The following is a 12449-nucleotide window of genomic DNA, read 5'->3' as shown; positions in this document are numbered from 1 at the left end:
TTTTCTCTCTACATTGTGTCTGTTTCCTCTGAATTAACCCTTCCAAGATGTTTCAGTTTCTGTTTCCATGTTGAATGTATTCCATAAATGTTTAGTTATTCTTGGCTTGTTTTTAAGAGTTAGGCATTAAAGGGTTGCATTTTCTGTGCATAAGTGGTGGATTCTGAGAGTGTACTAGCAAGGATCTAGTCCTTGGGGATGAAGTCCTGGGGGATCTGGTTCCTTTGGGGATGAAGACCCTTGTCAGTAACTGAAGGAAAGGGTCTAATGAAGACTCCAACTTCACATATTCCTCTCAGCTGAAATTGCTGCTCAAGAATTCATGGTGTCTGAGTTTCCATCTTTGAGAAATATCACAAATATAGAAAACATAATCTGTAACAAACCTGCATTCCAACCAGCCAGAATAGATACCTGAATATTTTAAATTTGCTTCAAGTAGGTTTTAACAACTTTATTGAGAATTTACATAACATAAAATTCATTCATTTTAGGTGTACACTTCAACGGTTTTTAGGATAATTACAAAGTTATACAACCATCACCACAACCTAATTTTAGAATATTTCCATCACTCCAAAAGGAAAGTTTATTCCCATTTGCATTCATAGTCCATTTCTATGCCAACTTCAGGTAACTGCTATTCAACTTTCTACCTTCATAGATTTATCTACTCTGGACACATAATATAAATGGAATCATATAACATGTGGCCTTTGTGTCTAGATTCTTTCATTCAGCATACTTTTGAGGTTCATCTATGTTGTAGTATGTATCAGCATTTGTTCCTTTTTATGGCCAAATTATATTCTATGCTACGGGTATATTACATGTTACATTTCCACTCATTAGTTTATGGACATTTGGATTGTTTTCATTTTCAGGCTACTATGAGTAATGCTGTCATAAAGATGTGTGTACAAGTCTATGTGTAGACATATGCTTTTGCTTGGGGGGGTAGATACAAGGAATTGAATTGCTGTGCCATTTGATAACTCTATGTTTAACATTGTGAGAAACCATGACAGTTTTCTAAAATATCTGCAACATTCTACATTCCCACCTAAAATATATGAAAGTTCCAATTCTTTTACATCCTCATCAAGAGTTGGTGATTGTCATTTTTGTCACAGCAATTCTAGGGATACAAAGTATTAATCCTTGTAGTTTTGATTTGTATTTCCTTACTGTCTAACAACATTGAACATCTTTTCATATGCTTCTTGACCATTCATATATTTTTAGATACATTTGTATTCAAGTACTTTTGTTTGTTTTTTATTTAATTTAATTTATTTATTTGACAGGTAGAGTTACAGACAGTGAGAGGGAAAGACAGAGAGGTCTTCTATCTGTTGGTTCACTCCCCAAAAGGCCGCAATGGCTGGAGCTGTGCCCATCAGAAGCCAGGAGCCAGAAGCTTCTTCCATGTCTCCCATGCAGGTGCAGGGACCCAAGTACTTGGACCATCTTCTACTGATTTCCCAGGCCATAGCAGACAGCTGGATCAGAAGAGCAGCAGCCAGGACTAGAACTAGCGCCCATATGGGATGCCGGCACCACAAGAAGAGGATTAACCTACTGTGCCACAGCACTGGCCCCAGCTTGTTTTTTTATAATTTATTTTTTCCTTATTTCTGAGTTGCAAGAGGTCTTTATATGTCCTGGTTACTGAATATATGATTTGCAATATTTTCTCTGGGTTTTGTGTTCACCTTCTTGATATACCTTTTCAAGTGGGTAAATCCTGAGTTTTGATGAACTCCAACTTATTCATTTTCGTTGCTGCTACTTATATTCTCAGTGTAATCTCTAACTTGGTCTTGTCTAGCCCACATTCATGAAGACTTTCTATGTTTTATTCTAAATAATTAAAAAATCTATGACCAATTTTGACTTAATTTTTGTGTATGGTGAAAGGTAGGGATCCAACTTCATAATTTTGTATGTAGATATCCAGTTGCTCCAGCACCATATGTTGAAGACTGTTCTTTTCTCCATTGAATTATCTTGCAATTTTTATTGATAATCAGTTGACTACAAATGTAAGCTTGTTTCGGACTTTCAATTTTATACCACTGAACCATATATCTGTATTTATATCACTGTCTTAATTATTAGAGTTCTGTAGTAAGTTTAAACAGCAGAGTGTGTACCATCCATGTTGTTTTTGTTTTTCAAGATTGTTTTCATTATACTGGATACTTTAGGTTTCCACTGAAATTTTAGGATCAACATTTAAATTCTTAGGGAAAAAAAAGCTAGCAGGAATTATGATAGAGACTACATTGAATCTGTAGAGCAATTTGGGCAATATTACCATGTTAACAATATTGTCATCTGATCCATGAACAGGGAATATCTTCCAATTAATTTAGCTTTCATTTAATAATATTTTGCAATTTCCAGTGTAAAAGTCTTGTACTTTTTTTTAATAGAACTGTTCTCTTAGTTTTGTTTTCAGATTGTATGCTAGTATATATCAACTGATTTTTCATATACTGATTTAAATCAGGCAACTGTGCTAAACTTTTTTAGTACTAGTGATTTTTTTAGTGGATTTCTTGGGATTTGCCATCTGTCGGTGAAGACGGTTGTAGTTCTTCCTTCCAATCCAGGTGCCTGTTTTCCCCTTGCCTGATCACACTGGCTGGAAGCATCCAGTGCAATGTTGAAAAGAACCAGTGAAAAAAAGACATCCTAAAAGATCTTGTTCCTGCCTCAAATGCTTTTAAAAAGAAGAATCAATTATTCCACATTAGTTCCTGTTTAGTAACCCATTTTTTTTCTTTGAAGTCACTAAGATCATATTTTCCTATAATTGATAATTGCTATATTTTTTACTTTTTTTTTTTTTTTTTTTTTTTTTTTTTGCTTAACCCACTCAGAACATCATATCGTTGAGAAGCAGGGATCTAAGCTTTGTTTTGCTTGGACATTTTTTAGAAATCCAGTTGTCTACCATTTTCTCCATTGACTTGAAATCCTCCTTTCAGTTATAAGCATGGGTCTCTTTGGCAATTTTCCATCTGGTCCACTGATTCATTTGCCCATTTCCGTGCTGATACTTTACTGTTTTAATTAGCACAACTTTATATTTAACACAGGTGTCTGGTAAGGCAAGTCCCCATATTCTTACTCATTTTATTTTTAAAATTAATTTGTCTAGATCTATAGAATTAAACTTGAGTAGTTTAGCGTAAACTTTTCCATTTCTTTCAAAATCCTGTTGATTTAAATTAGAAATACATTGAAATTAGAGAAAATTGGGGGTATAGTTTCATACTTTATGTATTAAGCATTCCTATCCATTACTTGGCATATTTCTATATTTATTCAGATTTTGTTATGTATATTTGAATAGTTCCAGGACTTTATCTACAAACATAATATATTTCCTCAGATATATCTTTAGGGATTTTATAATTTATTGAGCATGTAAAAAATGGACACATTTTTTCTAATAATTTTTCTCATTATTTACTGATTGTATTTTTTTAAACCTTGCACCTTTTTATTTCCTAGTAAATTTACTAGTTTGACTACTGACTCAGAGTTTTCCATAGAGATTATCATATTTTCTGTTAAAAATACAAAAATTTTATCTCCTCTTCTTCCATTTACTCATACCTATTGTTTTTCATTTTGGAGCTGGGCAGAAAGGGAAGTCTATATAACTAGATAGAATGTCCTGTAAAATGCATGAATGTTGAATAAGGTAGTAGAAATTCTATTTTGTCTCAAATATTCAGTACATTTTCTTAGAGAATTTTAAATTACATCCAATTATTTATCACTTAATCTCAGACCCTCCTAAAAGCAAAAGGGACCCAGAAATAACAAGCATCAACCAAGACCCTACTGACTCATAAAGCAGTTTAAGAAAAAAAGATAGGCAGCTAGAACTCTGTATTTCCAACTGTGGAACGTGTTTTTTTTTTGTTTTTGTTTTTTGTAAAATAAAAATTTTATAAAACTAACCATAAAACATGTATGAACAAATGTCAAAGGCTGAAACCAGTTACAGCATGTTCTTTAAGGACAAAGAAAAATAACTAAGAGATTCAGAATTTTATAAAATTAAAGATACATTTCTAAATAACCATTTAATGAGAATTAAATAAAAAATAGAAATTAGGAAATAGTTTGAACTAAATATAAATAACATCAGGAAAGATAAAGAGACTATCATTCAAATGCTACTGACATTAAAAAAGAAAGAATACAAACAACTTTATCCCAATACATTTTAAAATATAGATGAAATAACCTCTTGGTAAAATAACAGCAAAATTGACAAAAAAGGAAATAGAACACTAAATATCTCCATTAACTACCAAGCAAATGAAAACAGTATTCAAAACTCTTAACAATAACAAAACCCTAAGACCATATGGCTACAGTAGCAACTTACCAAAAACTGAATACAGATGAAATTCCAATCTTAGACAAATTTTCCAAGGGAACAGAAAAAGAATATTTGCCAACCCATCTTATGATATAAACTTTGTGACATAAATTTTATGAAACTAATCCTTAATAAGGACATTGAGAAAGTCCAACTTTGCTTATGAATGTTGAAGCCAAAATCCTAAATAAAATCTGAGCAAAATGATTTCATAAATAAAAACATCATGATCCATGAGTAAATTCCAGAAATGCAAGGTTAGTGGAAACTTAAAGAATAACTAATAGTGCACATTAACAGATTACAAGTGATTCTCACTAGATTAAAAAAAAAAAAAACAATGCTTGATAAAATCCATCATCCTTGGGGCCAGCATCATGGCTTAACTAATGAGTAAAGCCATGCCCTGCCACACTGGCATCCTATATGGGCACCAGTTCATGTCTTGGATGCTCCACTTCTGATCCAGCTCACTGCTAATGGCCTGGGAAAAGCAGCAGAAGATGGCACAAGAGTTTGGGCCCCTGCCACCCATGTGGGAGACCTGGAAGAGCCTCCTGGCAATGAATCCATCCAATCCTGGGCTTTTCTTTGTTGGGAGGGTCTTTATTACTGATTCAATTGCCATCTTGGTTATTGGTCTGTTTAGTTTTTCTATATCTTCACAACTCAATTTTGATAGATTGTATGTGTCCAGGAATCTATCTATTTCTTCTAGATTTTCTAATGTGTTGGCATGTAGCCCTTTGTAATGATTCCTGATGATTCTTATTATTTTTGAGATATCCATTCTTACATCTCCTTTTTATCTCTTATTTTAGTAATTTGGGTTCTCCCTCTTTCTTTGGTTGGACCAATGGTGTATCAATTTCATTTATTTTTTCAAAAAAAACAGCACTTAATTTGACTCATCTTTTGTATTGCTTTTTTTGGTTTTAATTTTGCTTATTTCTTCTCCAATTTTAATTCTTTCTTTCTTCCTACTAAGTTTGGGTTTGGTTAGTTCTTTTTTTTTCTAGGTCCTTGAGATGTTTTGATAGCTCATTTATTTGGTGCCATTCCAATTTCTTGATGTAGGTGTCAATTGCTATATCCTTTTAAAACAGTTTTTGCTGTATTCCATACATTTTGATATGTTATACTGTCATATTCATTTGTTTCCAGAAACTTTTTAATTTCCCTTTTCATTTATTCCATGACCCACTGTTCATTCAGGAACATGTTGTTCAGTCTCCATGTGTTTGCATATTTACTAGAGATTCTTGAGTTGTTAATTATCAGCTTTATTCTATCGTGGTCAGAAAAGACACATGATATGATTTCAGTTTTTTTGAATTTGCTGAGAGTGGTTTTATGGCCTAGCATATGGTCTATCCTTGAGAAAGTTTCATGCACTGATGAAAAGAATATGTATTGTTCAGCTGTGGGATGAAATTCTTTGCAAATATCTGTTGGGTCCATTTGGTCTACAGTGCCCATTAGCTCTGTTGTTTCTTTATTGATTTCCTGTCTAACTGATCTATCCACTGATGAAAGTTTTGAAAGCTATGTCTCCCTTTAGATTCATTAACATTTGTTTTAAATAGCTGGGCACCCTGGTATTGGGTGCATATACATTTATTATAGTCATGTTTTCCTGTTGAACTGATCCCTTAATCATTACATAGTACCCTTCTTTGTCTCTTTTTAACAGTTTGTGTGGCAAAGTCTATTTTGTCTGATATTAGGATGGCTATGCCTGTTTGTTTTTGCTTTTCATTAGCATGGAATATCTTTTTCTGTCCTTTCACTTTCACTCTGCATGTATCTTTGTTGGTTAGGTGTGTTTCTTGTAGGCAGCAAATAGATGGGTATTGGTTTTTAATCCATTCAAACAATCTGTATCTTTTAATTGAAGAATTTGGGTCATTTACATGCAAGATTACTACTGATAAGTACTGACTCAGCCCTGGCAACTTTTTTGTAAATATCCCCATTGTTTGCTTTGGATTTCCTTTTCTACTTCTACTGTGATATTTTCTGCCTTTACATTCTTTCATAATGATGACTATCTTTCTGTGTTTCTGTATGTAGCACATCCTTAAGCATCTTTTGTAATGCTGGACAAGCAGTGACAAATTCTTAAAGACTCAACAAAGAAAAGCCCAGGATTGGATGGCTTCACTGCTAAATTCAACCAGACATTTAAAGACTTTTAAAGAAGAACTAATTCCAACTCTTCTTAAGCTAATCAAAACAACTGAAAGGGAGAGAATCCTCGCAAACTCATTCTATGAGGCCAGCATCACCATAATACCAAAACCAGAAAAAAATACAACAGAGGAAGAGAACTATAGAACAATATCCCACTTGAAGATAAATGCAAAAATCCTCAACATAATACTAGCTATTCGAATCCAACAACACATCAGAAAGATCATTCACCAGGACCAAGTGGAATTTATCCATGGTATGCAGGGATAAATGCATACAAGTCAATAAATGCGATATTTCACATTAACAAATTAAAGAATAAAAACCACATGATTATCTCAATAGTTACAACAAAAGCATTTGATATAATACAACATCTTTCCTAGATGAAAACCTTAAGCAAACTGGGTACAGAAGGAACTTTGTCAACACAATCAAGGCAATTTATGATAAAACTCACAGCCAGCATCTTATTGAATAAGGAAAAGCTGAAGGCATTTCCACTAAGATCCAGTATCAGAGAAGGATGCCCACTTTCACCATTGTGATACAATATTGTCCTGGGTGTTTTAGCCAGAGCCACTATACAAGAAAAAGAAACCAAATGGATATTAATCAGAAAGGAGGAAGTCAAACTATCCTATTTGCAGATGACATGATTCTATATACAGGGGAACCAAAAGACTCCACAAAGAAACTATTGAAACTCATAAAATAAGAGTTGGGAAAAGTTGCAGGATATAAAGTTAACACACAAAAATCAACAGTCTTTCTATCTGACACTTTAAAAGTTTCAGACAATGTATGGCTGAGAAAGAACCTTGGAGGTCAATCCCATTCACAACAACTCCAAAAAATTAAAGACCTTGAAATAAATTTAACAAAGGATGTCAAAGATCTTTATAATGAAAATTATAAAACATTAAAGAAAGAATTAGAAGACACAAAAAATGAAAAAATATTCCATGTTCATCGATTGGAAGAATCAATATTATCAAAATATCCATACTACAAAAAGCAATTACAGATTCAATATGATTCCAATCAAAATATGAAGGAACATTATTCTCAGATCTAGAAAAGATGATGCTGAAATTCACATGGAAACACAAGAGCTCAAGGAATTTTATACAACAAAAAACAAAGCTGGAAGCATCATGATACCAGATTTCAAGACATACTACAGGGCACTTATAATCAAAACAGCTAGGTACTTGCATAAAAATAGACCTGTAGATTAGTGGAACAAAATCAATCCATGCATCTACAACCAACTAATCTTTGACAAAGGAGTTAAAATCAATCCCTGGAGAAAGAACTGTCTCTTCAACAAACAGTGCTGGAAAAAATGGATCTCCCCATGAAGAAATATGAAGCAACACCTCTACCTTATACCTTATACAAAAATCAACTCAAAATGGATCAAGGATTTACATCTACAAAATGATACCATCAAATTACTAGAGGAAAACATTGGGGAAATTCTGCAAGACATTGGCATAGGCAAAGAGTTCTTGGAGAAGAACCTAGAAGCACATGCAATCAAGACCAAAATAGACAAATGGGATCACATCAACCTGAGAAACTTCTGCATTGCAAAAGAAACACTCGGTAAGGTGAAAAGGCAATCATCAGAATGGTAGAAAATATTTGCAAACTATGAAACTGATAAAGGATTAATATCCAGAATTTATAAAGAGCTGAAGAAACTCAGTAACAGCAAAGCAAAACAAAACAAAACAAAACAAACAAAAAAAACCCAGTTAAGAAATGGGTAAAGAATTTGTACAGGCATTTTTCAAGAGGAAAGACAAATGGCCAATAGACACATGAAAAAATGCTCAGGATCACTAGCCATAAGGGAAATGCAAATCAAAACTATAATGAGGTTTCACTCATCCCTGCTAGAATGGCTGTCATACAGAAAATCAACAAACAACAAATTCTGGTGAGGATGTGGGGGAAAAGGTATCCTAATCCACTATTAGTGGAAATGAAAACTAGTACAGCCATTGTGGAAGACAGTATGGAGATACTTCAGAAAGTGAAAATAGATATCCCATATGACCCAGAAATCTCTCTTAGGAATTTATGCAAGAGAAATGAAATAAGCATATGAAAGAGTTATCTGTATTCCCATGTGTATTTCAGCTCAATTCATAATAACTATGACATGGAATCAACCCAGATGTCTATCAACTGACAACTGGTTAAAGAAATTGCAGTATATATATATAGCATAGAATACTACTCAGCCATAAAAAAGAATTAAATCCTGTGTTTTGCAAAAAAAAAAAAAATGGATGCAACTATAAATCATTATACTTAGTGAAATAAGTCAATCCCAAAGAGAAAAATACCATAAGTTTCTCCTGATTTGTGGTAACTAATAGAGTAGTAAAAATGCAATGTATAGGAGTAAAATTGACATTTTGAGATTTGGTGATTGTTTACAGCCCTTGTCTCGACTGTTGAGGAACAGTGTTTTTTCTTCTATTTATTGAATTCTTTATTAGTGTAGGAATAATCTTATGAGTATAAAATAAACTGACAATAGATCTTTGTAAAAATCAAGAAAAGGAATGAGAGGAAGGAGGAGGAAGGGTAGGAGCACGGGCAGAAGGGAGAGTAAGGTGGGAAGTATCATTATGTTCCAAAATTTGTATATATGAAATAACTGAAATTTGTATACCTTAAATAAAATTTTTTTAAAAAACCTAATGTGCAACATGAGGATTAGAGTTAACAAGACTGTATCATACTCAGGATTTTTTCTTAATGATTATATTGTAGCTACTCTTGTCACAAGGGAGGGGAAAAAGTGTAGCTATGTGAGATGATGGATATGTTAATTTATTTCACCATAACAACCATTCACTACACATGTATCTCATGACATGTTACATGCCTTAATTATACAAAATAAAGTTTATTTAAAAAGAAAAAAAAGAAAGAAAGAAGCCCCTGGATCCTGTCTTTGGCTTGGCCTACCCCTGGCCACTGTGGCTATCTAGGGAGTGAATCAGAGCAGGAAAGATCTGTCTCTCTCTCTCTCTCTCTCTCTCTCTGTAGTTCTGACTTTCAAATCAATCTATCAAAAATCCATCATCATTTCAGCAAACTAAAAATAGTAGGAAAAATTTTAATAGCATAAAGTGCATCTACCAAAAACCTTCAGCCAAATCACACTTCAGTGAAGTTAAAAGCTCTCCCTTGCAAATCAGGAAAAAGATAATTATGCCTGTGGTAAGCATGTTTATTCAACATCATCCTAGAAGTTCTAATCAAAGTAAGAAAGCAAGGTAAAAAAGGAGAAGGAAGGGAAAGAGATTGGAAAAGAAAAAAACAAAGCTGTCATTACTGGTAGGTGATATGATTCTGTATGTGTATGTCAAAAAAATGTGATTGAATCATTTTAATTAACAAGAGTTTGGAAAGGTCTCTGATTTAAAATATCTCTATATAGCGATATACATTTCTATATACTAGTGACAAGCAAAATTTATGAAGGATGCCATTTATAATAGCATTAAGCATTGAGGGATACCTACAAAATTTTGCAACATTTCTATAAAGACAATAACAAATATCCTTGGAGTAGACATATATTAAAGGTACTTTAAAATATTTAATGAGGGTCTTAAAAATGGAAAAGCTATAGCCTATTAGGTGATTTGAAGACAATGTAAAAATGCCAATTCTTCTTAAGCTATACTCACAGATTCGATTATCTCAATTGAAATCTCAAATATGTTTCTGTAGAACTTGACATTTTATAGTGAAGTCCAAAGGGCAGAGAATAGCAAGGACATTCTCATTAAAGAGGATCAAGTTAAGAGGCCTTGTTCCACCAGATTTCAAGACTCCTCCATCACATCATGCACAAAACTGAATTTCTAGTGAAACTCTGAAAGGCCTATAGATCTTTTAGAAAACAATATTTGAGAATAATATCATTATGAATTCAAAGGAGAAATATGCACTAAAACAAAAAACAATAATTGATAAACTGAAGTACTCTAAAATTATAGATTTCTGCTTATCAAAATATACCAAAAGGAGAAGCCACAAAGTGGGAAATTATATGTGCAGCACATGTAAGTGGTAGAGAACTGGTGTTCCAAGTATTAAGAAAGCCCAAAGAAGACAAACCAAAAGAAAGAGTTAAAGAGATAACCTGCAAAAGAAATTCAAATGGGCAATGAATATATGAATTGGTAATTAAGGAATGCAAATGAGACCTAATTATATATTACTATACATTTAATAGATGAGATAAAATTGAAAAATAAGACAATATCAAGTATGGTGAGATTATAGAACTCTTATGATGAGATTATAGAACAAGAATTCTCATACAGCTAATGGAATATTTATATGAAATACACACACATACACCTTTGTACATCTACAATTGTGTTTGTAGTGGCATTATCTTTAAAACTGCCATAATGAATAGAGAATTATTAGAATAAATTATGGTAGTATTTTTACATAATGAAATTTTGTATCATGTACCATAGTTACACATACCATATATTAAGTGTGAGGAAAAATACAAAACAAAAATAATATAACTCATTTATATAAAATTTTGAACATTTAAATAACATCCCAAAATTGGCAAGACTATTATAATTCAGAAATGCATACACAGGCAGTTATTGAAATGTATTTTGGGGCTTTATTCTTCATTAATTTTTGTAAATGTCCTATGTTTATTGAAAAGAATCTTAGCTACAAAATTTTATAGACATAAATAAGCATACACATGTAAGAAACATATACATACATACAGCATAAATATTAGACTTGATCTACCAATCTGAGAGAAATGTATGTTTAAAAATTGCCCACAGTCATAGATTTGGTAGTGTTCTTCCTTTCTAATGCTTTGCTTTTTGCTTCATATTTCTCCAGCTATGTGGCTAGCTGCATATATGTCTAAAAATATAATATATCCTAGTGGGATTTTTCTTGTGATGCTTCTTTGCCTCTATTAACGTTACTCGATATAAATATTACTTTTGGTAACTAATTTTGCTACAGAATAAATTTTGTTTATAATTTGTTTGGCATGTCTTTCCTATTCCTTTATTTCTATAAAGGTACATCAGAATGTTTGAGGAAAATGGAATTACAAAATAAATTTATTTGTGGACAAAAAAATTTGAAATCCATGTGTATGAGATGTTTTCAAAAAGTTCATGGATGAAAAGTCTACCATGGATTTAAAAATGTCTTTGCAACAAAATAAACTCACCTTTTAATTCCATGTTCCACTAATAAATATCCTGAATTCTCTAATATATCTTAGCTGATTTTTCACTACTTTTTAATATTTTTCCATTTCTGATTATCTTAGTAATAAGGGATTGTCCTGCTAATAAAGTGCCTATGTCATTAGATCAGATGATAAGTTGTTATATTATCATCCAGTAAGCTAGTCTGCATCAGCAGCAAATGATATTTTATTTGGAGGATATCTCCAGGAAATCATCTCCCTGAGCCTGGGTATCTTCATTTAAAATCAGGATTTTGTGTGATAGAAGGCAAGCCATTTTAGTTTTCTATTCTTCTCACTTGTTAAAACATGTTAAAGCATTAGCTTTCTACATTAGAAGATGAGTGATTTTTGGGTTAAAAATTCGACTTGCCCCAAACAGTAGAGTTAGAAATGCACCAGGGGATTCCAATTCAATGCCATCAAGGTGTTATGTACCAATGCCATCTCACTAGTCCCGCTGATCAATTTCTGCTCACAATTGATCATAATGATAGGTCTAAGAGTCAAAGGGATCACATAAACAGGACTAAAGTCTGCTAGTACTATCTGATATAATTAAGA

General features: G+C 32.6%; 1 protein-coding gene across 3 annotated transcripts in view; it reads right to left on the bottom strand.

Moving 5' to 3' along the window:
* The window catches only part of LOC100348204 (lysine-specific demethylase 4D), a 36804-nt gene that overhangs the window by 19226 nt on the left and 5129 nt on the right, over positions 1 to 12449 (bottom strand). Inside the window, exon 3 of one of the 3 annotated variants that reach the window (XR_016233884.1) lies at positions 443 to 3226. The exons of the other annotated variants lie outside the window; for them this stretch is intronic. The gene's annotated coding sequence lies outside the window, so the exon portion shown is untranslated. Of the gene's footprint in view, positions 1 to 442; positions 3227 to 12449 lie in introns of those variants that run through there. 3 annotated transcript variants of the gene reach the window in all.

Source organism: Oryctolagus cuniculus, chromosome 1 (genome assembly GCF_051225735.1).
Source record: "Oryctolagus cuniculus isolate XC-2025 breed Fujian yellow rabbit chromosome 1, ASM5122573v1, whole genome shotgun sequence".
Lineage (NCBI taxonomy): Eukaryota > Metazoa > Chordata > Mammalia > Lagomorpha > Leporidae > Oryctolagus > Oryctolagus cuniculus.
This window is presented reverse-complemented; position numbering and strand designations above follow the sequence as displayed.